General features: G+C 33.9%; 1 protein-coding gene and 1 long non-coding RNA gene across 3 annotated transcripts in view; one reads left to right on the forward strand and one right to left on the reverse strand.

Moving 5' to 3' along the window:
• The window catches only part of PCDH9 (protocadherin 9), a 941,799-nt gene that overhangs the window by 169,488 nt on the left and 744,337 nt on the right, over positions 1–27,974 (reverse strand). The gene's annotated exons all lie outside the window — the stretch shown is intronic.
• The window catches only part of LOC125113347 (uncharacterized), a 75,164-nt gene continuing 60,855 nt past the window's right edge, over positions 13,666–27,974 (forward strand). The window contains exon 1 of the long non-coding RNA XR_007131419.1: positions 13,666–13,850. This is a non-coding gene — a long non-coding RNA (uncharacterized LOC125113347). The remainder of the gene's footprint in view (positions 13,851–27,974) is intronic.

Here is a 27,974-nt window from a genome sequence, read left to right on the forward strand (position 1 = left end):
TATAAACTTTCACATTATAAAATGGAGACAATATATGACACTTAGGTGATTTAGAAGAATTATTTTTTTAATAATTTTGAAGTACATGAAGCACAGTGGATGGTAAATAGTAAGTAATCAATAAAAAGCAGCCTTTATAAATGTTGTTCAATTGTTAATATCTGGTATAAAGAAAGCACTTCTCCTGAGCACCTGGGGGAAATGATTCCTTATCTTGTAAACCAGCCTACCTTAGAACCCTTGCCTAGAGCTTTAAAAAATTGCTACTTGCACATAAAATCAATCTGTGTTTTCTACTTCATATTTTTAGCTTCACTTTTAAAAGGACTGATCTGTTTGTACATGTCTTTTTTTCAGGGAGGAGGGAGGCAGTAAGAAAAGGTGATTGTTAAATCGTTACCTTGACAACAAAGAGATCCAATTGCGAAATAAGCAAAAAGACATTCTTAACAGTTACTCAGCTCCTACAAGTTTAGCTAAAAACAGTCAATTCAATTGAATTGATCTTATAGAGCATTGTTTAAAAAATATATTACTGCTGCAGAGATTTGCTAAAGGAAGCTGCAAAAATAAAAGTTGACACTGATTTTAATTCTATTGTAATGGATCCTATTTGATCAGTTTTTAGGGTATGTGATTCTTTAGAATGACTGAAACATTGAGACATTTTAATTTTAACATTATAATAGTTAACACAGAAGGAAGAAGAATTGAGAGGTAAAACTAAAGAGAGAGAGAGAAAAAGCAAACCGTTAAGGAAGATGAAGCCTGGAGAAAATAGTAAGGCACTGCAACGTGTACAAAGAAGAGACCATCTGAGATACTGCACACTTCCATGAGTTTAGTGCACCATCAGGACACATTACGGAATAGTTTATAATTTTAAAGGTAAATTATAATAAAAATGATCAGTGGCATAGAGGGGATTATAGCAGCATAACCACCCTATTATTGGAGAAATAGGTAAAAATAACAGAATATGGTTCAAGATCTGGATTATTTTGTGGTTCTTCCAAGTTATATTTCTACTTACAGAAATGTTGTTCATCTTTGCCAGAAAGAACATAATTTTGTTTTTTTGATTTCCCTACTTCAAGTCACTGACAATGGACATCCTTGGCCAAATCTCAGTACAGAAAATGATCCCAAAACTCTGTAAAAAAAGAAAATCTTTTCTTTTTCTAGTTGAGAACCTTCTAGTAGAGTTTTATGTTAGCATCTGAGCCTGTATAATTGGTAGAATCTTCTCAGCCTCAGCAAGTACTCGATGGGAGGAAAGTTTGAAAGCAAAGCATCTATACACTCCATATTGAAAAAAAAATTATCCAAAAGGTTGAAGACGCAATGAAATACTTAATCATTTCCTAAAATATAAATAGTAATATGTAATCACAAATTTACAAATTATTTTGGCTTATTTCATACACTTTGGGTTTTTGTTTTATTGGTGACAGATACCTGAGGAGCTTTCAACGGACAATTGTGGTTTCATGTATAATCTAAGATATTAAACCACAACAGCTTACTCAGACTTCCTCTGGACATTACAGAGATGCTAAGTCTTACAGAGGAAATTACATATTTTATGATTATTAAATATATGGTGATTTTTGAATGTTATTTTGGTGGAAATTTTAATAAAACAGTAAAGCAAATGCATAACAAATATTGAAAAAATAGCAGGCAATGAAAACTTGAAATATTAACATTTGCAAGTCCTCCATCCAATATTATGTCTAGTATAAATATGAATGGTAAATTAACACTTATGATGGTATTATATGTTCTTTTAAAATTTCTATTAGCATATATTGAGACATAATCCATTTAGTAACATAAATTGGAATTATTACAATGAATACTACTAGCAAATGCATCATGTAACTAAACTTTTATATCTGTATTAAAATTCTATCAATAACTCCTGAATAATGTATTTATTAGGGTTCATGTTACAATGTAACTAGTAATTTACTGCATACAATGTGACAAATGCCAGAGGATGAGCCCTTCAAAATCATTCTGTATGTGTCATTAGTAATTCACTTCACATTCTTACATATACAAAATATCTTAAACTATTTAACAAGATTCTAAAGAGAGCCCTAGCTCAAGTTACTAATATCTTTATTTCAATGCAGATCTCGACTTTTCCTTGGGGACTAGAGAAGCTTTTTCTATAATGCTGCAAAGAGAAAAGCAAATTTTCATCCGCATAATATCTACAAAAGAAACATATCTCACTCTATCTCCTATGAATATGTAGATCTCTATATCTTTGCATCCGTTTATCATTAACAAATAATATTTTCATTTTACTATGTGTTAATAAAAGACAAAAATTCTAACTCTTTATTCTCAATATACTCCTCTCAATCATAACTTTTATACCCAACAAGTACTTCAAAGATCAAAATAAAATTTCCATTTTTAGTTTTATTTAACATCAATATTTAAGGAAATTGAGTGTGACAACAAATGAATCCATTATATCACTATACATTTAGGCCTGATGACCAACAGATATTGGATATTTTTATGATCATGATCAATACTATTTAATCAACAATTTACATCTATTTCTCATTTTGGCTTATCTATCTGCATGGACAAACTTCAGTATGAATCTGGAAACACAACTTCATGGAACATACAACATAAAGACAAATCCTGGTGAATAAAATGGCTCTTTTTTCTGAGTTCATACAGATGAAGTTTTTTTTTTGTTTTGTTTTTTGTTTTGTTTTGTTTTTTTGTCTTTTTTAAGGACCACACCAGTGGCATATGAAGGGTCCCAGGCCAAACTGTAGCAGTAGCCACTGGCCTGTGCCACAGCTACAGTAATGCCAGATTCGAGCTGCGTCTGTGACCTACGCCACAGCTCATGGCAGCCAGATCCTCAACTCACTGAGCGAGGCCAGGGATCAAACCTGCATCCTCATGGATACTAGTGAGGTTCGTTTCTGCTGAGCCATGACGAGAGCTCCCAGTTACAGTTTGAAGACATACATGATTTCAATGGACAAAATGAAAAAACTGGAGAAAAAGAGATTAACTTACACTGCCTAATGTACTAACCCAAAGCTATATACAACAGACTGAAAACTCGTCCAAATAGTATAAAGTATATTAAGTACCCAATAAATATTTGCTGAATTGAAGTTATAAAAACTATATGTAGTCAATATTTGGTTAGAAGGCCTTTACCAATCAGAAGAAAATATTAAATAAACTTAAAAATCATAAAAATTGTGATATAAAATATATTGAAACACCAACATATCAATAAAGGTCATTGAGTATGATTAAAACCTATAACATAAACTTACTCTTTAACATTCATAAATTGTATTCTAGTGCTACTAGTAAAATGTGCTACTCTTAGTGTCTTCTCACTGTTTATCACTGAATTGAAATGTACTTCTTGCCTGAGAATCACCACAATCATCTATCTTTTTATTTATTTTATATATATATATATTTTTAGGGCCACATATGTGGCATGTGTAAGTTACCAGGCTAGGGATTAAATTGGAGCTGCCACTGCAGGAGTATACCATAGCTATGGAAACATAGGATCCAAGCCACATCTGTGAACTACCAGCTCACAGCAACACCAGATCCTTAACCCACTGAGCAAGGCCAGGGATCAAACTCTCACCTTCATGGGTACTAGTTGGCTTTGTAACACACTGAGCCACAATGGGAAAACCCCTTATTTTTTTATTATCATTAAAGGATAGTTGACTTACAATGATGTGACAATTTCTGCTGTACAGCATAGTGACTCAGTCATACATATATTCTTTTTCTTATACTATCATCTATTATGTTCTATCCCAAGAGATTGGATAGAGTTCCCTGTGCTATACAGTAGGACCTCATTGCTTATCCACTATAAATGTAATAATTTGCATCTACTAACCCCAAACTCCCAATCCATCCCATTCCCTCTCCCCCCACCCCTGCCCTTAGTTACAAGTTTGATCTCTATATCTGAGTCTGCTTCTGTTTTGTAGACAGGTCCTTTTGTGTCATATTTTAGATTCCACATATGTGATATCATATGGTATCTATCTTTCATTTTCTGACTTCATTCAATATGAGAATTTCTAGTTGCATCAATGTTGTTGCAAATGGCATTACTTCTTTCTTTTTTTATGGCTGGGTAGTATCCCATTGTATCATATGTTCTTAACCCATTCATCTGTCAATGGATATCTAGGTTGCTTCCATGTCTTGGCTATTGTGAATAGTGCTGCTATGAACATAAGGGCACATGCATCTTTTTGAATATATTTTTTAATTTAGAGTTTAAATTCTAGAGTACATAGGATTTTATCCCTAAGGTTTCTGTTCTTACTACCAATGAATTCTGAGGTCAAGCAGAGAAAATTACCTAGCGTATCCTTGAATGAGTTTCACTGTCATCCCCCCAAATAATTGAGACTACATTTACAACCATAATTATTTTATAAGGGTAAATGTCATCTTGGGATATTATGTCACAAAGGATAGGTAAAAATATAAATAATCGTTAGGTGAAGACTCCCAGACTGATGGAAGAGATGCATTTTATAAGGAAAAGTGATCGATTGCTGGATATAAGGAGATGCTTTTTTCCTTACACAAATGTTACATACTTACAGCATTAAAAAAAAGCATTTGTTGGTGGTTGTGGAGACTATCTAGATACAAGAACAGCAAATATCTGCCAGTTTTGCTATAAGAGACCATATGTATAAAGCACGATTGTTGGCACATAGTAGATGTGCAAAATATGTTAATCACCTTCTTACAGCCCTGCTGTCACTGTGACTTGAAAATAGCTTTGCAGAAAATGTTTCTTTGAAAGGGTTTTTTAATTGTGATATTTTACTATATACTCTTCAATTCATACACAATAACTTTCAAACTTTATATATTCTTACATGGAAGGTGCCTAAATTCATCCATTCTGAGACATACCTCTTGGAACTAATTTTATAGCTTTCCAATTCTTCTTGCATGAATGTATTTATTTTCTCAGATGTCGTCCCCCTCCTCCTTTTCACTACATTTTCTTATCTTTAGTCTTCCTATGTCCACACAAAGTAGATGAAAGGGAATGTCATAAACATATACTTGATATGGGTTCCACTTGGTAATGTGTCCTTAAAATGGTCTCCTATCAGGAGAGGATAATGCTCAAATCACCGTCGAAGTCATAGAGCTGTATAGCCAGAAAGGAAGGTTTAAGATTCACTCTGTCACAAGGGTTTGCAAACATTTCTTCAACCTAAATATCACCGCAAAACACGAGGCCTTTCACAATTTCTTGACCCTCTCTCTGAATTTGAGCTCTCCAGTTGTCTAAGTCTCTCCCCCAACTGTGCTCCTAATTCCTGACACCTCCCTTGTCCTTTATCTTTTATTGTTCTTTGAGTTAACTTTGAGTTTTCTGCCCTTCGGGGTTTAATATATTTTTCTCCTTTCAGTATACAGCCCTCTTCACTGTACTGTAACTATATTCCAATTATTATCAAATTAATTAAAAAACATTATGATAAATATACATAAGTGATGAAGGTAAGTATAAATTTTCAGTAGTGGAGACTGGTTATATTTCCAACACTTTAAAATATTTCATTAACAATATCTCTGTTGCAAAGTAGATTTAATGTATACTTTGGATATATTGGTGCTTTAAAGCCCATCAAATGAAATGTTTGCTTCTCTTGCATAACATATTAGAAGGTAAATATAGTCTTAGGAGTTGGTGACATTGTTTTATTATCACAAAGAAGGAGTGTCCTTGGAGACTGATACCTGAAAATACTGTCAGAAAGGAAGAGAGTATAATGTTAACATGATGATACTCATGTTACTTCAATTCTCAGCTTGTCAAATAAATAGCTCTCCTTAAAGCATTACTTCTTACAGTATAATAATAGGGATATTAATAGGGATAATAATAATACCAATCTAAGACTGTTTGGAAAATTAAAAGAATTATCATGTAAAGCACTTATTATAGCACCTGGCAGAGAGGTTTTCTATAGAAGTTTATTATTACTATTATTAATATAAACTATAGGCAAACCATACTTGAATCTACATTATGCCAGACCAAATATATATGTAAAATTGGCATTAATTAAAAAATTAACTGACAAAAAAAAACATTATCTATCCTCTTAAATTGATAAATCTTGGCTTATTTTATATAAACTCATAATTCTCTCCAGTATGACCTTACATGACTGTGAAGCTACAAAAGGGATTATTATGAGAAACTGCCTATTGTCATTTAAAACATCTGTTTTGTTATATCAGTTCAAACAACACAGCATAATGTTGAATTATTCAAAGTTAATTGTACATCTAATTACAAATGTTCTGTCTCTGAAAAAGTAATTGGCAATGGTAATCTATGTCCTCCTACCCAATCTCTTAAACTAGCCAAAATTTAAAATCTCCGCTTCTTTTACAGCAAAGGTCATTAACAAAGTCACTTTTGGAAATATTAAAAAAAAAACATAAGTCATTCAGTGAAACACACACACGCAATAATACGAAATAAAACACAAAATTGATAAATCAATCCAGCCAGTGTGTAAACCAAAATTGAAAAATGCTACTGATGTGAATCTTTGATCTACTTGCACAGAGTAAGGGGAAATTATTAGTTTGGAATGTTCTCAGCTGCAAGCAACAGTAACAACAGTTCTAACTGTGGCCCAAGCCGTGAAGACATTAATATCCCACAGAACAAAATGGCTGGTGATAAGCAGACAAATGACAGACCTGCAGCTCAAAAATGTCTTCAAAAACTAGTAAGTTTCTACTTTTTCTCTGTCATTTTTGGCAGTTGGTCTTTTGACCTAGTATTTGTCATTCTGGTCTCCCAATATGGCTACCCCAGCTCCAGGAATACCATCTGAAACAGTCGCAGCCATAGCTGTCCATTGTATGCTTTCCCAGACATGCAGCCTTCCCTAGTAGTCTTCCCCTCATTTCCTACTGACCAGAAGTGGGTCATTCTACCACCCCTATGGACAAAAAAAAGCTGAGAAATTAAGTGCCTGACAAAATGGAATAAAATTTCATGACCACTTTTATGAGTCACGATTTATCACATGGTCCTGGACATATTGCCACCCCACACAGAGCCATGTTCTGAAGGGAAGGAAGTGATACACACTGGTTGGGCAACTCCAATGATCTACAATAAGGAGTTATTTCAATAACAGCAGCAGCAACAGGGTTACTATGATATGATTTACTTTGCCCTTAGTTTTCTTCTACTTTTGACCTCTCCAAATATTAGATTGATTATGAGAATTCTCCAATACTCCCGGGCAAAAAAAAACAAAATTCTTATTTATGACAAAGTCAGTCATATTGCTGGGGTAAACAATATGATATCATTTTGAAGCATCTTTTCATGATGTTAATAGAACAAATGTTTCTGTGATCTTTGTAAGGACCTTCTAGCTCTTTCAATTTCCCTGGCTATTGGTGCCTCTTTCCTCCTGCACAGAGGAAGCCCTGTCATGTTTTTCTCAGGAATTCCTGGACCCTGCAGAAAATTGTTACCATAAGGAAGATTGTTGACTCAATAATTGATGATAGAGAAACTCTTTTTTGTGACTCATATTCTAAGGATTCCACAATCTATTTTGGAAACTCTTGATTCATCTGAAAGGCACATAAGAGATATAAGTTATATCTGAATGTGCCTGAAAATATTTCTGAATATTTGAAAGTAATTATGAGAACAAGCTCAAAACCACACTGTATTGTCACTTTCTGACTTAGTTGTAATTTTGTCTTATGAGAACAAGCTCAAAACCACACTGTATTGTCACTTTCTGACTTAGTTGTAATTTTGTCTCATAGGAAACAAATATTTACTCCATGGAATTACTGATTCAAACATATTATGCACAGAGAAGAATATTCTAGTATCTTTATTTAAAAGGACACTTAGGTAGACAGCCAGAGTCAAATTTATCATTACCATAGCTTTGATGATATGATAATCTCCTGAAATTGGTGTTGAAAGAAGTTCCTGCTATGCCACCACCAACATGGAAAAACTATTATCACTAGGACCTATGTATGTCCATGCACATATATGAAAGCAAGGAAAAACTCATTTTATTATAAAAAATCCATTTAAAATTTAAACTTCCATATGATCCAGAAATCCCACTTTAGAATATGTATCTGAAATAATGTCACCCATATCTTGAAAAGATATCTGTACCCTCATGTTCATTGAAGCATTATTAACAATACCAAAAACATGGAAACAACCTATGTGTCTATTAACAGATGAATGGATAAAGAAAATAATATATGTGTGTGTGTGGAATATTATTCAACCATTAAAAAGAAGGGAATCATACCATTTGTGACAACAACGTGTATGAACATTACATATTATGTGTACAGAAATAAATCAGACAGGGAAAGACAAGTAGTGCATGATCTCACTTATATGTGGGATATAAAAACGTTGGACTCAAGCACAGAATGTAGAATGCTGCTTGTCAGGGGCTGGGGCTAGAGGAACTGATGGTCAAAGGTTTAAGAGGAACAAGTTGTAGGGATCTAATGCACAGCATGGTGACTATAGTTAACAAACTTGAAACTTGCTAAGAGAGCAGAGTAGAACTTTATATGATTTCACCACCAAAAAGAAGTAACCTTATTCTTGCATATTATTTCACAACATTTATGTATATATGTACATCAAATCACCATGCTATATACCTTAAACCATGTAATATGCTGATTATATCTCAAAGATGGTAAATTCTAGAAGTTACTTTGGTATCCCTCAGTATCTATATTTCAACAGGAAATGGCAACACCCTATGCTATTTTGGCCCAGTATTCTTTTTATAATATACCATAAAGTAAAGAAAGAAGAAAATATTCTAGAACTATATGATACTGGGAAGTCTTCAGTGGTACACATGTAATTTATATAGATTTTATGATTAAATTACAATCATTTCCTAGATTTCTTGGCAATGATATTGAGAAACTCTTATGTAGACACCTGCATAGTTATTTTTGTTCTTTGCAGTAATGTTTATAACTTCACAGGCATGTGTGCACAGTAAGAGAATGCTAGCTTTATCTTGTGGGAAAAGTGTGATGTGAATTCAATCTGGCTTTGGATTCAAATGCTGCCCATGGGACTATCATTTAACTCCTCTGAGACATTGTTTCCTTGTTTGTAAAACAAGGATAATTTTGTGAATGTATTTCATCCACATATTTTAAAAATCAAGTAGAATAAAACATCTGCTAGTGCTCAGTAAGCTGAGACAAGCTTTAAAAATATTTGTTATGGGTTGGATAAAGGATGTATAGATATACACATGTATACTTTAAAGTCTGCTCTTGTATTAAAAATAAACAGTACCTGCAATTTGGGTTATTTATGTGTTCACAAAATCAATTTTAAAACACTGATATCTGTCACTTTTTATCCCATTCTGCAAGAAAGAGAAATGGAAAGGTAGATGATAAATTCTAAGGTGTTCAGCCCTGACAGTTAAATAATAGTCTTGAAAACTTGAAGCATAGCTTGGGGAAAATTTAAAGCTACTTTTTGTTTGCTGTTTCTTTAAAAAAGTAAAAAGTAATGCTATAGAAATATGTCTAAAGCTGATGGAATAATATTATCAAAGTTAATTCTCTGCACAATTGCTTAATGTACTAATCATTCTAATATTTACTTTTAAAGGCATATGCATTATTTTTGATATTTTTAATTATTCTTTTATAATAATAATGACTTATTTCAAGGTTAAGAAACATTAAATCTAAAATACAATATGCCAGATGCTTTAGAGGATATTAATAGATTTCTTAATTCAGCAAACATTTTCTGTGTATCTACCTTGTACATTTATCGGTCGATGGAGTCTGAACTCAGATTTAACACCATGAAATAAGATTTGGCCCATGTACCCAGGAGTTCATATCTTCAAGGGAAATATAGGGAATGAAGAGATGTAAACATGTATGTGTATGTATGATATACATGCATATGAATGTGTATCTGTGTGTGTATCTTAAATGGCTAGAGGTTTACCTACCTCAGTCAAATAAAGGTGGCACTGGCAATGTGTGTGGCCACACAAAGCTTATAATGAAGCAGTGGATTCTTAGCTAGTAGGACAATTTCAGAAGTGCTCTAGAAAGCATATACATATCATTAACTTCATTTAAAAAATTCTGTGGACGGAGTTCCCGTCGTGGCGCAGTGGTTAACGAATCCGACTAGGAACCATGAGGTTGAGGGTTCGGTCCCTGCCCTTGCTCAGTGGGTTAAGGATCCGGCGTTGCCGTGAGCTGTGGTGTAGGTTGCAGATGCGGCTCGGATTCCGCGTTGCTGTGCCTCTGGCGTAGGCCGGTGGCTACAGCTCCGATTCAAACCCTAGCCTGGGAACCTCCATATGCCGCAGGAGCGGCCCAAGAAACAGCAACAACAACAACAAAAAAGACAAAAGACAAAAAAAAAATTCTGTGGAAATGTTAATGGTATGTGTATACATATAAATTTTTCATAAAAATTGTGTATTTAACAATTTAATTTGTCTGTTACATATTTTTAAAAGGAACCTAAACATATGAACATATTTTAAACAGTAATGTGTCAATTTAACACATTTGCAAAAAAAGGTTGGACAATTTTTCTCCTGTCTTGCCGGGATGTGGTGCCAGAAATTTCCTTTGTGAATCAATTTGTCCTTTGAATGCTTAGAGAATAATTTTAGGCTCTAAATACATGAACTAAGTAAGTGATCAACATCACTTATAAACTAAAATGTACAAAGATGCATTTGTGAAATACAAAAATTCCTCAAAACATTGTCTAATTCTGTCACACAGTTTTATATTTTCTAGAAAAAAAGAACAGTTTCCATTTATACAGCAAAGCTTATTTTATACAGTTATTAAAAATACATGTGTTCTCACTAAATTTCCTCCTTATGGATGTTTCCTTTTTTCTAGAGCTTGTGCCTATAAATTCAAAACAGGAGTTTCCATTGTGGCTCAGCAGTAATGAATCTGACTAGTATCCATGAGGATGTGGGTTTGAACTGTGGACTCATTCAGTAGGTTAAGGATCTGGCATTGCCATGAGCTGTGGTACAGGTCATAGACATGGCTTGGATCCCATGTTGCTGTGGTGTGATGTAGGCTGGCAGCTGCAGCTCTGATTCAACCCCTGGCCTGGGAACCTCCATATGCCAAAGGTGCGGCCCTAAAAAGCAAAAAAGTAAAAAGAATAAAAAAAATAAAAATGGAAATCTTTAAATTCAATACAGCTGGCATATTTATGTGATCAATGCCAAGCTTTTCCATCATTCGCTAAACTTCCTCTGTCAGTATCCATACCATAAACTACTTAAGAATAGATAGATAGATGATGGATAGATAGATAGATAGATAGATAGTTAAAAGGTTTGTTGTGTGAATAATCAAAAATATTCTATCTCTGAAAAATGAATTACCATTTCAAATCTATGTCAAGGAGGGTTTTATTGAATAAATTAAAGGAACATACCTGAAAAAGTCTCCCTTATTTTCTACTACCAGCTCCAATTTTTTTCCTCTCTTGAGTCAAACTGGCAGGCCAACTAGATGCAATGAGTACTAAAACTCTATGGGAGAACTTGACAGGCAACCCTTAGGATCAGGGGATTCCTTGGTGGGCACCAGAAAGCATCTCATCTTGGGAAAATCCTGGCTAGCAGAAATCTGTGTGGCAGAAAGTTTGCCCTTAGAGCTGCATTCTCAAATGGCCAAGGCATGTGAAGGAGAACTACAGCATCCAACAGATTTCATGGCTGAGAACTCACATTTGTTATAAAACCACCGAGAATGCTTTATACTCAACCAAACTGCTAACATAAAGGAACTCCGACAACAGCTTCTAAGCTAGAAGAAGCCAACAATGAGTAATAAAAATCAAGCTAATGTAAGATCTAGAGGGTGATCAGTCCAAAGAAACACAAACAGATCCAGGGAGCTAGAATTTCTCAGTGGGGGAAAGATCTGATGGAGATTCAAGTACAATACCAAGGAGAGCTCTGCCGTGAACAAACCTGATTTCCAAATTAACAACTGGGTAAGTTAACTGATAAAGGGATGGTCATTGGTGAGGACTAAATGAGTACCCTAGAAAATCAAAAGCAAGAAATTTAATAAATCATGGATAAAATTTATTTTATGAGGTGATAAATCATAAGGAAATGATAAGAGGCTTTAAAGAGTAATTGTATATACAAACATAAAAACCTAGAACTTTATATGGGAAAAATAAATGCCCAAGAATAGCCAAGAATGGAATTGCTTTAACAAGTATCATAAAATTCCATAGACTAATTGTAATAAAATTAATATTGTATTGGCAGAAGAATAATTTACAGAAAGAAAATAGAGCATATAAACATACACATACATATATATGAGAATTTACATATTCGTGAGAATTTAATGCATGATATTGGTGATAGTTCAATTCTGTGTGAGAAGGATGAACTACTGAATAAAACTTGCTGTCATAAAAAGCACTGGTAATCCATTTTGAGGAAGATAAAATTGAATTCCTATATTACATTTCATAAAAATGTAATTCAGATAAACACTTAAATAAAGCAAAACACTTTAAAAACTATTTAATTGGTTATTTAATTAGTTTCTACAGGTGGCTGAGGCAGAATATATAAAATATATAACACTGGAGTTCCCATCGTGGCTCAGTGGAAATGAATCTAATATCCATGAGTTCCATCCCTGGCCTTGCTCAGTGGGTTAAGGATCTGGGCGTTGCTATAGTTGTGGTGTAGGCCAGCAGCTACTGCTCCAATTAGACCCCTAGCCTGGGAATCTCCATATGCAGCGGGTGCAGCTCTAAAAAGACAGTTTATATATAAAACACAAACAGTTGCATTTTAGTCCCATTGTAAATTTTTTTGTGCTATTTTTTAGTGGTTTTATAATTTTGGTAACATATAAAGTTTTTATTCTACAAAGTGATCATATAGGTAGACACTTTTCAGACTAAATTTAAATGGTCTTTGTTTTTTGCTCTTTTGAATTAGTTATGAGTCTTTCCTAATGGTGACATAATTACCATTATATATATTAATGTGTGAGTACACTGAAAAATATTTGAATATGTTTGATCCCAAATGAGTTCATCCCAGACTGGAAATTTGCCCCTTGTTCTTACTCTAGGATTCCCTCTGAATAATTTTTCTGAATATATAATTAGATATGCACTGTCATATTTATCTACTCCACTGCAAATCCCTTGAGGAAAATTCCATCTTTGCATGCCCAGGGCTTAGTGTAATTTTGTTGATCTCACTGAAAACACAGGTAGAAATAAAATTAGGGAAGGATCCTCACCAAATACACAATAACATTCTTACTGGCTTAAAATATAACCAGTTTCTGTTATGATCAGAACTCAGAGAAAAAAAATTTCAGTCTTTATTATTCTCAAACAGGAAAACTATTTCAATTACAGAACTCTCACCAACTGAGTAAGCCAGTTATTTCCTGATTCCTGTCTGAACATAAAAACTCAAGCACTGGGTGGAAATATTTCTAAATCTTGTTTCCTTTTTCCTGGCTTCTTAAGGAGATTATGTGGAATATAATGGTTGACTCAAAAATCATCATTAGGGATAGAAATGCCTGTCTTGTTCAAGGACGCAATGCAACACAGCCACACCTGTGCCTTTATTTGGTGCTCCTCTCAGTGTATCTGCCTTTAGCTAAGCATTTCTCCTCCTAATTTGCATCTTAATCATCTGTGGACTTTAAACTGGGTAAGTAAGCTGTCAAGAATATGAGAGGATCTTTTTTGGTTATACTATGACATTTAGCAGAGGTTTTTTGTTTAGTTTTCTTTTTTTTTTTTTAAGTCTATTACATCTATGTCTGTGGTTTATGTTTTTGTTTTAGGGGTTATTTTTTGGTCAGCTTGTTATGTTAAACTGGTTCTAATGCATGACATGATGGCCCAACAGTATTTCAAGTGAGAGAGTTTTAAACTGTGTAGATTTATAAGTGCAACAGAAAAGAACAAATTTAACTCTATATTGTATTCCTTTAGCTCTAATCTCTGTGTTCTGTTGTCTTTGCTTAGTCATGCTGGCTCTGCACCTTTGTAAGAGAATGTTGTCTATATCCTGCAGTATTAATGAAAACCCATTCCCAAGGATCTGATTTTTAAAGGTATAATACTTTTCCATTAGTATAAACATAAAAAGTCGAAGAACGGAAAATAGCAATTGTTTTGTTGGAAGTTGATAGGAACACTGCGACTATACCTACCTGGACAGCTGCAAGGACATAGGATTCCTGCCCCAAGGGTCTGTGACAACCAGTCACACCTCCTCACCTTTTAGCATAAAAGAAGCCCAAATTCTAACTCAGGTAAGATGGTTCTTAGGGACATGGTCCACCACCTTCTCCATCTGCTGACTTGCCAAATAAAGTCATTATTCCTTTCCCCAAAAAACTCATCTCTCAAGTTATATGCCTGTTGTGTGGTAAGCAGTACAAGCTTGGCTTCAAAACATAACTTGCTTAACTATTTCTTAATAAATAAATCAAACCACATAAAACTCAGAAAAAAAAATGTCCTAACATGAAACACCCTGAGCAAACCTAGAGCATCTATTTTCCCAATATCTGACCCAAATAAGCTTTCCTTCCAATAGATAAAAGTTAAATATGTATATAATTTATTTCTTTGGTCAGAATGTTCTACGGCTTTTCTCTGCCTAGCATGCCTGTCCCTGCTTCAGGCTACCATGAAAAAAATCGCAGCTTGTCTGAAAGTAATCCTTCCTTTTCTTTTAGCTAATTAAGCCCTCAGTTTATAGAAATGAGATATTCTCTCACTTTGAGGTATTAGTTTTACAGATTTCTCAGCTTCTACTTTACATCTATTTTAAACTGAAACTAAACCTCCCTAACACTTTAGTCATCCCTGACAAAATAGACAATTCCTTTACCATTTTGTTTCTTTGTTTAATGAATGCAGACTTGGATAGGACCCAGCTATATGATTTGTGTGATTAGTTTGTATTTCTTCTTTTAACAGAATGGTTTGGACATAACATAATAGGGAAATTTAATGAGACACAGGGCTGTTATTGAAATTCTCAGGTAAATTTTCTTCCTCGAACTAAACAGTTTCTGACTAAAGAAATTGTGTGTGTGTGTGTGTGTGTGTGTGTGTATCTACTATGATCCAATAGAGAATACATTTCTTTTTTTTTTTTTGATCTAGTATCAAATAAGTTCACCCAAATGTTCCGTATTAGTATATTGTGACCTGTTGGTTTCCAAGTCTGTACCTGAAATGCTCATTAATTATTTCTTCTTTAGATGATACCCTTTCAAAATAATAAGATACCAAGAGGAATCTGATTTCTTCTTGAGGAATTACTGTTTAGAATTATTTATTCTAATGCATAGATATTTGACTACTTAACCCATATACTAGATCATATAAAAAATCCTTTTGTCACAATATGATTTTCTCAATTATTTTTAACATAATAGGTCTGTTGGATTTATAATGGTATTCTTTTTCATAAGAAAATATAAAGTTTTAGTATGGTAACTTTTTAGACAGCAGTTAGTTACTTACCAGTATCCCCCCCACACTTTTTCTATGCACATATGTTCTAGTATCTATGTCTTCCCTTCAGAGCTCATGTGCTTTTTGTTGAGCTGATTTCACATCATTGGAATGTACCCTGAAAGGTCCCTTCCTCTTTTCAACATACTTTGTATGAAAGTGATCGATGCAGGTAACCCAGACCAAACACACACACAGTACTCTCTTAGCCACAAGCTGATTTCTCACATGGGTAAATATGACCCAAATTGGGCCATGAAATGAGAGAAGATGCCCCTCAGAGCTTCTGAGAAAGAGGCTCCCATTCTTAAAAGAAACATCCATGAGAGAGACATAGTAGGAGAGACACTCTCTGTTCTCTATTGTGGTATCACTTTTTCATGGTATATATTATTAGCTTCCTTGATTTATAGTTATTTACTTTCATAGTTATTATAGTTATATACTTCCTTACAAGGCAGTAAGGTGCTTGAGTCTAGGGGCCTCATCTTAAGTATCCCCATATCTCTATATCATCAAATTTTCTCCAATTGATAAAGTGAATATATTAAAGCTTCCTGAAGGTAGGGAGGTATCTTGTAGACCATTCTATCTTTGGCATTAAATAAGTTCACAATATATATTTGATTAAAACTAGGTTGAATAAATGAATGAGGAAAAGATGGGTAGATGTTTTGCAAATAGCATTAGAGGAAAACATGATGCCAGGTTAGGAACATTGCAAGCTGTCAGAAAAGACAGATGGCTTTGCTGGCCATGTTATAAATAACCACAAGGTGCCACTCAGAGCTGTAGAAGCCTCATCCTGCATGACAGTCATTGATCTGCTGCACAGCAAAGAAGCAACTTTTCATGACACCCCTTGAGGAGAAAAGGTTACATTTCACATTTAAGATTTCAGTAGTAAGGTCTTGATCAAATTAAATAAATCTCCCTGGCCAATACACAAAATACATACAAATGAATACAACAACTTAGAGACATTACTACAAAAAAAAAAAAAATGGTGAGCAGGCAGGAGCTAAGTGTGATCCTGGAACTCAGTCCTGCTGAATATTTTATTAATGAAGTGACAATCCTGCCTCATTAAACATCCTGTAAGAGTGAATTCTTACTACGCATGGGATAACCCTAAACTGCAGTCTAGACTAGAATAGCACAGAATAAATACATAAAGTAATAAATATGTCTCCTGAGTGATTATAAACTTATTAGAGCATATTCTAGAGACAAGCAAAATATTCAGAAGAAAATCACATGGAGGAATTCTTACATTTACATCTATTTTGGAGACGTGTAGTAAATCTCATATTTAGTATTGGGGGTTGAAGTTTGATTGCATTTTATATTACTCTGGTTAATTTACTCCTATGGGGTTTAAGTACTGGCTATAAAGTCTTCATTTATGAAAAAAGTAACAAATATACCCCTAGCATCAAAGCTACTGTAGATTTTTCTCTTTGTTCACCTCCTAATGGCCCAATCATCTATTATGACAATGGTTGTATTAATAAGTTTAGTACCTATCTATAAATTATTTGACATACTTGTCCCAATAATAGTAATCCAAATGACTTTATTTTTAAACAAGAAAAATTATCCACTTAGGTTTCATACTACCTTGGTAATTTAATTGATTCACATCAAAGGCATTTTAAAACCTTCAGTGTGAATGGTTTAAAAAATGTAGCTTATTTCCAGATTTCTCAAAAGCAGATAACCTGACGCATAAGTATGTACAGTTACCAAGGAATTTCCATAAACAAGGAAAATGACATAACGTATATTTAATACACGGTTGTGTCATTAAAACTGTGCACTCACTCCTTAAATAGATTTTTATTAATTTCCTACTTTGTACTAGACACTCATGAAGGCAGTTTGAGAAACTGGCTCATTTATAAAAACAGCTCATTTTGTCATTACATTGTCTTTTCATACATATTCACATTATAGACCACATGATCCATCTTAAAATTATTAATGATGATCTCAATGCTTAAAAGTTTTAATACTATTTTTCAATATGACAGGAAAATATTTGTGATTGTATGTGTGTCGCTAATGAGTAATCATGACGATGATGACTGTGATCGCTCTGAATGTCATTTGTTAGACCTAAGAGTTAAAGGTAATTGAATGCTAAGGAAAGACATGATAGCAAATGAAAGGATATGGAATATAAACATTCTGTCCATAGGAATGCAGACATGTGGAATATTACTAGAAAATGAGTCTGGACAGTTAAAGAAAAAGGTCAACAAAGCTACTTATCCAGTGAATTTTCTATTCAGAGACTTGCTTTTAGAATGGCAGACCTTCAGAAAACAGTAAGCTCAGCTTTCAGGGTATGAAATTGTACTGATAATAATTGTCAAGATACTGAGACATTCCATCACAGCATGAAATTTTAGGAAAAGATGATGCTGACTTGAACAACAATCAACCAAGCCTGACAAACAATGAAATGCAAATCTAGTGGAGGTAGCTTTAGATTTTGTAAATAAACCATTAAATGATCAAAATAGCTGTCTCGAATTTGCCATGAATTTGAGGAGATAAATATATCCTGACTGTATTTAACATTTACCTAAGTAGATTAAATGTGTGTGTGTCCTATCCTCCATCTATCTACCTGTCTCTCATCTATTTATAGGCCTCTACATCACACCATCTTTCACTGACAACAATTGGACCAGAAAACAAAAACTTTGGGGTGAGCAGGCTTTAAGGTGTAAGCATTACACCATAATGTTTAAAATTTTATATAAAATAAAAAAATAAAAGCATAGAACCATATCCAGATTGTGGGAGGTTTCATAGAAAAACTGATTTGGTTTCTTCAACAAATTGCTTAATGGAAAAACAAATTAAAAATGGCTTGGGGTAATTGCTTTAGACTTAAGTACGCTTATTATGCATAACAACCAAAGACAATGTATGAGTTTTTCTTAGTCTCTCATTAGAAAAAAACATTCTATAAATACTTTTCTTCAGACAATTGCAGACATTTCAATATGAAAGACAGTAAATAATAATTATTAATTTTATTAGGTGTGATAATGTCTTTGGGTTACATAGCACATATTAACATTTGTAACTATGCATCTTGAAGTGTGTAAGATGAATTGACATGCTGTCTAGGATTTGCTTTCAAGTTCTTCAACAAAACAAAACAAGAAGGAAGGAAGGGAAGAAAGGTGGAAAAATATGGTAAGATTTCAGTATTTTGTAATGATTTAACTTCATAGATAAGTAGATGGAGGTTCATTTTACAATTCTCTCTAGGCTTGCTGCTGACAATTTTCATAGTTACAAAGGCAAAAAAATATTTTTTTTTTTTTTTTTTTGTAAACTACTGGAGATTCTTGCATCTTCCCTGTCAGGATCAGATTTCGAATTCTTGTTTGGGCCCAGAAACCAGTATTTTAAAAACACTTAGGTATTTTAATGCAGATGGACAGCAGGTGACACTTTGAGAAACAGTAAAGAGAATTAGATTTGCTCTCTGGAATAAGTTATGTGAGATAAAGTGTTAAAAGCTGCTAAGTACTTCCAGTGATTCTTCTATTCAAAGGTGCCCCCTCTTGGCCAGGTGGGGATTGGGAAGAAGCCTTGCCTGGTCAGTCAGGATGCAGGCCTTCCTTTTCAAGCATTAAGGTGATGCTTCTGATTTAACATAGCGCTGTGTAAAACAGTGGACATTCAATTAAGGCTTACTTGTTGAGCAAAATTCTGTGTTCTAGGTAATCAGTCTAAAACCTTCCTTCTTGGGAGTTCCCGTCGTGGTGCAGTGGTTAACGAATCCAACTAGGAGCCATGAGGTTGCGGGTTCTATCCCTGGCCTTGCTCAGTGGGTAAAGGATCTGCATTGCCATGAGCTGTGGTGTGGGTCGGAGACGCGGTTCAGATCCCGAGTTGCTGTGGCTCTGGCATAGGCCAGTGCTACAGCTCCAATTAGACCCCTAGCCTGGGAACCTCCATATGCCACGTGAGTGGCCCTAGAAAAGGCAAAAAGACAAAAAGACAAAAAAAAAAGAATAGGAATAAAAGGAATAAAACCTTCCTTCTTAAAATCAAATATTGTGAAAAAATAGGGAAGTTTAATTTAGCACTAGCTAGAGATCACAATGCTGACCCATTTGTCCTCCTCTATTGACTGCATTTCTACCTCTCAGCCTCAAACTGCATATGCCACTCAAGGTTCTGCCCTTCAGCAGTGGATCTCTGCAGGATCCACTAGTCACTTATCTTTGCTAATAATTACAAGAACTGATCTGCAATCAGTCTGCAGGATTCAAATCCTGATCCTGCCAGTTACTTAGTGTTCTTGGCAAATCACTTTATGCATCCTCTCTGTGACTCAGTCTCCTCTTTTGTAAAATAAACAGAAGTAGTAATAATACTCACCTACACTGCTATGCTGAGCAGTTTGTATGCTTAAAGTATTTAAGATTGTTCCTGACTCATAATAATACAAGTTTGCTATTTTATTATTATTCTACATGGTGTTAACACTCAACTACATCTCTCCAATACTGTCTTCTTTCATTCCTCTTGCCTTGGAGAAATGTTAACTTGGTTCGCCCATGTTGATAAATCCATATTCAAAATAGCACTTTTCTTCTGCTACTCAAACTAGATCACATTTTTGAAAAATTAATATCTCCCCAATAAACCCAATGAAGCCATTAACTCCTTGAACCCATTCTTAATCCTTGTCGATTATATGCAAACTATCTGTATGTCTTCTGTATTGTTCATCATAGGTCATTTTAAATTTTCTATTCCCTAAATCCCCAAGAACATTTTCAACTAGATAGTAATTGTTCTAACATTTTATTCTTCCATTCTTTAATTTTTTCTTTACACCAGTACCTTCATTTCCCCCTCTCATTGCTGCTGCTAAGCCCCCAGCACAAACTATTACTTCAAATGTGGCATGCATTATAACCCTCTCAGTGCTATGAATTTGCATATTCATACAACCAATGTTCATTTAACCAATTTGTATGAGAGTATAGAATGAGTAAATATTCTCTATGTCAATTTTCCATTGTAAACATTTGTCCTGAGATGACCTACACAGGTTTACACAAGTTGGTAATTTGGAACCAACATGTAACATAATGTTAATAATTTCTCAGTAAGGTACAATCACATATTGTACCAACAGTGAGCTACTTGTCCCTTATTTAACAGGAAACCTGGCCTCATATCACTATCAATCATGTTCTTAATAGTAAAATCAGTGGTAAGACCAAACATAAGACAAAAACTTTTCCTTCAAAAAAAAATAAAATCTCAAAGCAGTGTGAGGTTATTTATCTATGATGCTCTTGTAATGCTCTTACATCCATTGCATTACTGGCTATGAGTAGTTGTCTACTTTTACAAGGCTACATAATTCCCCTTCCCGACACCTGAAAACCACAAGTCAGTCTTTTGTCCAACACGTTTATGCTGGCAAAGGATTTTTTAGTTCCTGCTTATTTTCCACAAATGTACTTTCAAGAAATAAGTGATACTCATAAACTATCTCCATGGAATAAGTTGTGCTTTGTTTTTCACTGTGTGTAATCTTACTGTACTTGATTTGATATATTTCACTTGAATTCATTTACCCCAAAATTCAATAGTCATATAAACCTGAATTTATATTCGAAAGTCAGCCATCTCTCCTTTTTCTTTTTTTCTTAAGCTGTCATGTTTTTTGCTGGGAAAGATTCTGGAGATCATGTTTCCAATGGCACCTATTTAGAGCTAGACATTTGAGACCAAAAGGAGTTGAGACATTTTTCACATTACTAGGTAGTGGTAAGAGGAGTTGGTAATCCAGGTTTTGAAAGCAGATGTTCCTTATATGGTACTAATTTGCTCCTCGTGAGAGACCAATTGCTAAGAAAGTATGCAGAGTGAAGAAAAACTGCTTTTGGCATTCTTACTATTTTTGACACTCTGCTTTCCCTAAGTTGCAACCTATTAACCTATTACTCCCAGGCTACCGTAATCTTTTTCAAGTTGAAAGAAGGCAGGCAAGACGGATTGGTTGGGAGAACTCCTCGCATTGGCCATGAACCTACTAACTTCCACAACATCCCTGTGGTCTGAAAAGGAACTGACAACTTCATGGAACATATCCCCTCTATATAACATGACAATATCATATCTCGTTTCAAACTTTCAAGTAGAACACATCAGAATTTAATCAAAGAAGTATCTCCACAATATTAAATAGATGTTCTAAAAATAAGGCCCTGGAACATAAAAAGAATGAATAAAATGAAATGCTATCTTAAGAGCTAAAAAGAAAAAAAAATAGAGAAGTGGTTGTCATCTTGCCTTTGGATAAATTAGTTCTTATAATTGAGTTTTTAGTTTGGCTCTTAAGTTGGTTGGCAGCTACACTAAAAACTGCTTTCCTTCAATAGAATCAAAATGTAACTGGAACAATTTTTAGTTTTAAACATCAAAGATGTCATTCTCAAATGTCACATGGCAAGAGTTCACTTAAAGAACAACAAACAGAAGGAAGTGCGAAAGGAACATTTTACTTTTCATTGTTGTTTATTTATATTCTGATTGATATGTCAGACTGGAATGCCTGAAAGCAAATGTGCATGAGAAAGCCAAAACAAAAACTTATAGATTTGGGAACTAGAAAAAATCTTTATACTGTATGTGTTTTATCCTAGTATTGTATTATATGTTAACATAATACTACTATAACTTGAAAGGAAAATAAAGGCAATATTTGAGTGGGAAAAAATAATGTTTAAATGATTTATTTCATTTATTCTTTCCTTCATAATAAGTTTCTGAAATTAATTTTTTTTTTAATTTCAAAAACGCCCATACATGAGAGAATCATTTTCTCTGTTGGCTATATTTGAATAATGATGAAATAACATAATATACATTAATTCATTTTTCAAAAAATGTATTCAAAATAGTATGTCAGGGTGTAAAGAACATGGTTGTTCCAATTAACTACCTGTGAAATCAGAACATGCTTGTGACTCAGTGGATGGTGATGGAGGTGGTGGTGTTGGTGTGTATCAAATCTCAAAGGGTCCAGTACAAACTCAGAACCCTGTGAGGGTGAAGAGTGAGTCAAAACAGCTCTCCGTCATTTCCTTTGAAACATATTGAGGGCAACAGCACAGACAGAAATATGCTAGCTATGTGGATACCATTGTGACACATAAAAGGTATGCAACCCTCTAAAATAATCTCCTCTTTTAATTTTATTGTGTGGGATTAACAAATTATTAAATAATGACATAAAAGAGTAACAATAATTATTATTCTGGTTTGAAATTCCTGTGTATAACTCAGAAGTTTCTTTTCTTTTTTTAAATATTTAAGACAGGAAAATTAAAATTTCCTAACAAGGTAACTTTTTAATGAGATAGTGGACATAAAACATTTAGGAGTAACTGATTGTTTGGAAGAGTTTAACAAATGCTTATTTTTATTTTTATGGGTGCTTTCCATAACCTTAGATATCAAGATTTTTACTTATGAAAATTACAACTTTAACATATTTTGTTATTTACCAGTCCCCCCCCCCCAAAGGGTTAATTCACTTAAGAGAAAGACTATATTATACTCTTGGTATCTGAGTTTCCTATTTGTTTCCTACTTTTATTTCATATTTTACATCTATAGTCTATGTTTTATTAATGCCTAAATTAATATTCTAATATCACTATTTTCATTACGAATGAGATACACTCCTTGTATGACAGGGCAATTATTTGCTTTTTTTTCCCATCTTCCATACAGCATTTTTTATTTGGTTGAGAATAGAAAACAAAAACAAAAAAAAAAGAAAAGAAAAAGAAATACTTGACAAAGCTAATACCTGAAATATAATAATTTATATTTCTAAGTTCTTTCGTAGGCTTAATTATACTTCTAACAGCTGAGTTAACTGATTAGTTATAATATCTCCATAGAAAATACTCATTTGAATTTAATGCAAAACATAAAAATTCTCTTGTATACTGTTGGTGAAAATGTAAATTGGTGCAGGTACTATGAAAAACAGTATTAAGATTCTCCCAAAATTAAAAATAGAACTACTTCCAGGTATATAGCTGAAGGAAATGAAATCACTTTCCCAAAGAGATAGCTACACCTTTGTGTTCATTGCATCACTGCAGCATTATTTACCACAGCAAAGACATGGAAACAACCTAAGTATCTCCTGATGGATGAATGATACAGATAACATGGTATACATTATGTGTAATTAATGTCCATATTATGTGTAATGAATATCACTTAATGATAAAAAAAGAAGGAAATCTTGTCAGTTGCATTAACATGGATGGACTTGGAGGGCATTATTGTAAGTGAAATAAGTCACAGAAAGACAAATACTGTGTGATCTCACTTATATGTGGAATCTGAAAAAAACAGTCACAGAAACAGGGGACAGATTAGTGACTTTCAGGGTGGGAGCTAGGGTGGGGGAAATGGGTGGAGGTAGTCAAAGGGTAAAAACTTCCACCTATAAGATGAATAAATTCTGGGGATGTGATATATAGTATGGTGACTGTAGGTAATAATACTGTATTGTACATTTGAAAGATGATTAGAGAGTAGATTTTTAGTGTTCTCACTGAAAAGAAAGTGTAACTATGAGGTGATAATATGTTAACTTATTGTAATCATTATGATTGAGATATACACACACAAAAAAAAAATAAAATCACCACACTGCACAACTTAAACCTAGTGTTATATATCAATTATATCTCAATAAATCTGGGGAGAAAAAAGAAATCTCCAGGCGAGGGTCAAACTTGAGAACTGCTAAAAATAAATATTTTTAAATTTAAAATTAAAAATGCACATGCAGATTCTTAAGAGTATTCTATGCTAAGACTTTTGAAATTAATACTTATGTTACTTGTCAAGTTGTGCTCAGCTTTCCTATGAAAGCAACATCTCCTTGACTGAGGGATTCAAGAATTTCAGTTTTTTACATACCATTTTTCTGTCAAAGATAAAACAGTCTTAGAATAAAGTATTCCATTATATGGTGAATCATCGTTAAATAGTTTGCTGACTCTAAAATGTCATCTACATTCTCTTGTGTCATAAAGAATTTCAATAACCAGCACAGGACTAAATAACAGATTGATTTTAGGAAATTTTCCTCTCCATTCATTATGAGCTTTACTATTTCTCTCCCATCCCATTTTCTCCCAGCAACTATGAATGAATTCTTACTTATCCAAATGCTTCTATCTCAATTGAAGGCTTACATATATTTATGGTAAATTTACCTAAAATGAAAAATTTACTTTTTCAATAGTCAGCAGTAATAATTGATTATCCCAGTGAATTCTAAAGTTTCAAATATGCAGGCATATTAAACAATTAAGATAAATGAGGATCCTAAGAAATATTCATCACTATGGTAATACATATCCAAAGAACTAAAAAACCCCAACACCCCAAAATTCTTTCCCCCATAAATTAAGAGCACACTCACTTTTGAGGACCTTTCATTGAGGTCTGTGCATTAAGCTCTTCATAAAGTATAAAGTAGAGCATACATGGACTTCTGACAAAGCACTGTGTTATCTCACTGAAAAGAAGCCAGAGGAACAAAAGCATTCATAGTCTGATAACCTCACAGTGATTTCTGATCTGGAGTTGTGTTAGGCATCCAGAAGGTGATGCAAAGCCTTAATTAATATATAGGTGAGAAACAGCAGCTATTTTGCAAATTTGCCTATGGCCAGCTTTGATATTCTCTGTTCTATGCTTTCAATATGCCAGCTACTGCTCACATGTAGCTACTGAACATTGGAAATATTCCTAGGGGCTAAACTTAACTAATTAAAATTAAAATTTAAAAACTGAAGCAGAGTAAACTATTTTTCTGTTAAACAGACTATTGTTTCAGTAAAACTTCATTCCATGTTAATCTTCACATTGCATAAAGTACCATTGGTATGTATGTCCTTTTGACCTTTTTATAAAAACCTAACTATTAGAAAATTTAGAATTTTATATTGGGCTCACATACCTCTATTAGACAGGAATGCTTTATTAGCCGGCCACTTACAAAAAGTATGATCTACTTTTTATGGTCAAAATATTTTTTGTTAAATTTTATAGGATTTTTAAAAACACAAGTGATTTATTGCTTATAAATAGTGAAACTATATAAAAACACACTAAGAAAAAAATGATGATCTCCTGAAGTTAGCCATCAATTTTATCTGTCAAACCTTTTAAACAATTTTCCCCCTATATTGTAAAAGGATTTGAAGGATATGGAAGTACATGCTTATGAGGAATGTTTAGTTATCTAAATTGAGTTAAATTAATGAAGAATAAAACTTGTAGTAAAATAGATGTAAACCCTTAAGACAATTTGTTGAAATATTGGTAAGGTAAAAATCCCATTGTAAAATGTTCCCTTAAAAGTCAGTCAGTATCTTCTACAAAAATGCTTATTATCAGTTGCATCATTTAAAACTATTTTCTACCATTCTCTAAGTTGTCTTTTTGTTTTCTTTTTGGTTTCCTTTGCTGTGCAAAAGCTTGTCTGTTTGATTAGGTCCCATTGGTTTATATTTGCTTTTATTTCTGTTGCTTTGGGAGACTACCTGAGAAAATAGTCACAAGGTTGATGTCAGAGAATGTTTTGCCTATGTTCTCTTCCAGGAGTTTTATGGTGGTGTCTTGTCTTATATTTAAGTCTTTAAGGCACTTTGAGTTTATTTTCATGCATGGTGTGAGGGTGTGTTCTAGTTTCATTGATTTGCAAGTAGCTGTCAAGGTTTCCCAGCAACTCTTGCTGAAAAGACTGTCTTTTTCCCATTTTATATTCTTGCCAACTTTGTCAAAGATTATTTGACTGTGGGTGTCTGGGTTTATTTCTGGGTTCTGTCTTCTGTTCCATTGGACTGTATGTCTGTTTTGGTACCAGTACCACACTGTCTTAATGACTGTGGCTTTGTAATAATGCCTGAAGTCTGGGAGCGTGATGCCTCCTGATTGGTTTTTGTTCCTCTGGGTCTTTTGTGGTTCCATATAAATTTTTGGATTGTTTGTTCTAATTCTGTGAAAAATGTCATGGGTAATTTGATAGGGATTGCATTGAATCTGCAGATTGCTTTGGGTGATATGACCATTTTTATATTAATTTTTCTAATCCAGGAGTATGGAATATCTTTCCATTTCTTTGCATCTTATTTAATTTCCTTGAGTAATGTTTTGTACTTCTCGGCATATAAGTCCTTTACCTCCTTGGTCCGGTGTATTCCCAGGTATTTCATTTTTTGGAGTGCAACTTTAAAAGGTATTGTATTTTTTGTATTCCTTTTCTGCATACAGTTGACAGTTTTACCTCTTCTCTTCCTATTTGAATGCCTTTATTTCTTTTGTTTGTCTGATTGCTGTGGCTAGGATTTCCAGTACTATGTTGAATAACAGTGGTGAGAGTGGGCATCCTTGTCTTGTTCCAGATTTTAGTGGGAAGGCTTTAGCTTTTCCCCATTGAGTATTATATTTGCTGTGGGTTTGTCATAAATGGCTTTTCTTATGTTAAGGTATGTTCCCTCTCTATCCACTTTGGTAAGAGTTTTGATCATGAATGGATGTTGGCTTAATCGCTAGAATATACATACAACTTATACAACTCAACAGCAAAAAAAGCCAACAGCCTAATTGAAAAATGGGCAAATGACCTGAATAGACATTTTCCTAAGGAAGATGTACAGATGGCCAACAAGCACATGAAAAAATGCTCAACATCACTGATTATTAGAGAAATGCAAATCAAAACTACCATGAGATACCACCTCACAGCAGTTAGAATAGCCATTACTAATAAGTCCACAAATAACAAATGTAGGAAGGGGCATGGAGAAAGGGAAACCCTCCTGCACTGTTGGTGGGAATGTAAGCTGGTACAACCACTATGGAGAATAATACGGAGCTACCTTAGAAATCTATACATGGAACTACCATACGACGCAGAAATCCCACTCTTGGGCATATATCTGGACAAAACTTTCCTTAAAAAAGACACATGCATCCTCATGTTCATTGGGGTGCTATTCACAATAGCCAAGACATCGAAACAAATGTTTCCCTCTTTGGGAAACAAACCCAAATGTCCATTGACAGTTGATTGGATTAGGCAGAAGTGGTATATATACACAATGGAATACTACTCAGCTGTAAAAAAAGAACAAAATAATGCCATTTGCAGCAACATAGATGGAACTAGAGACTCATAATGAGTGAAGTAAGTCAGAAAGAGAAA

The sequence above is a fragment of the Phacochoerus africanus genome, chromosome 13, assembly GCF_016906955.1.
Source record: "Phacochoerus africanus isolate WHEZ1 chromosome 13, ROS_Pafr_v1, whole genome shotgun sequence".
Classification (NCBI taxonomy): Eukaryota; Metazoa; Chordata; class Mammalia; order Artiodactyla; family Suidae; genus Phacochoerus; species Phacochoerus africanus.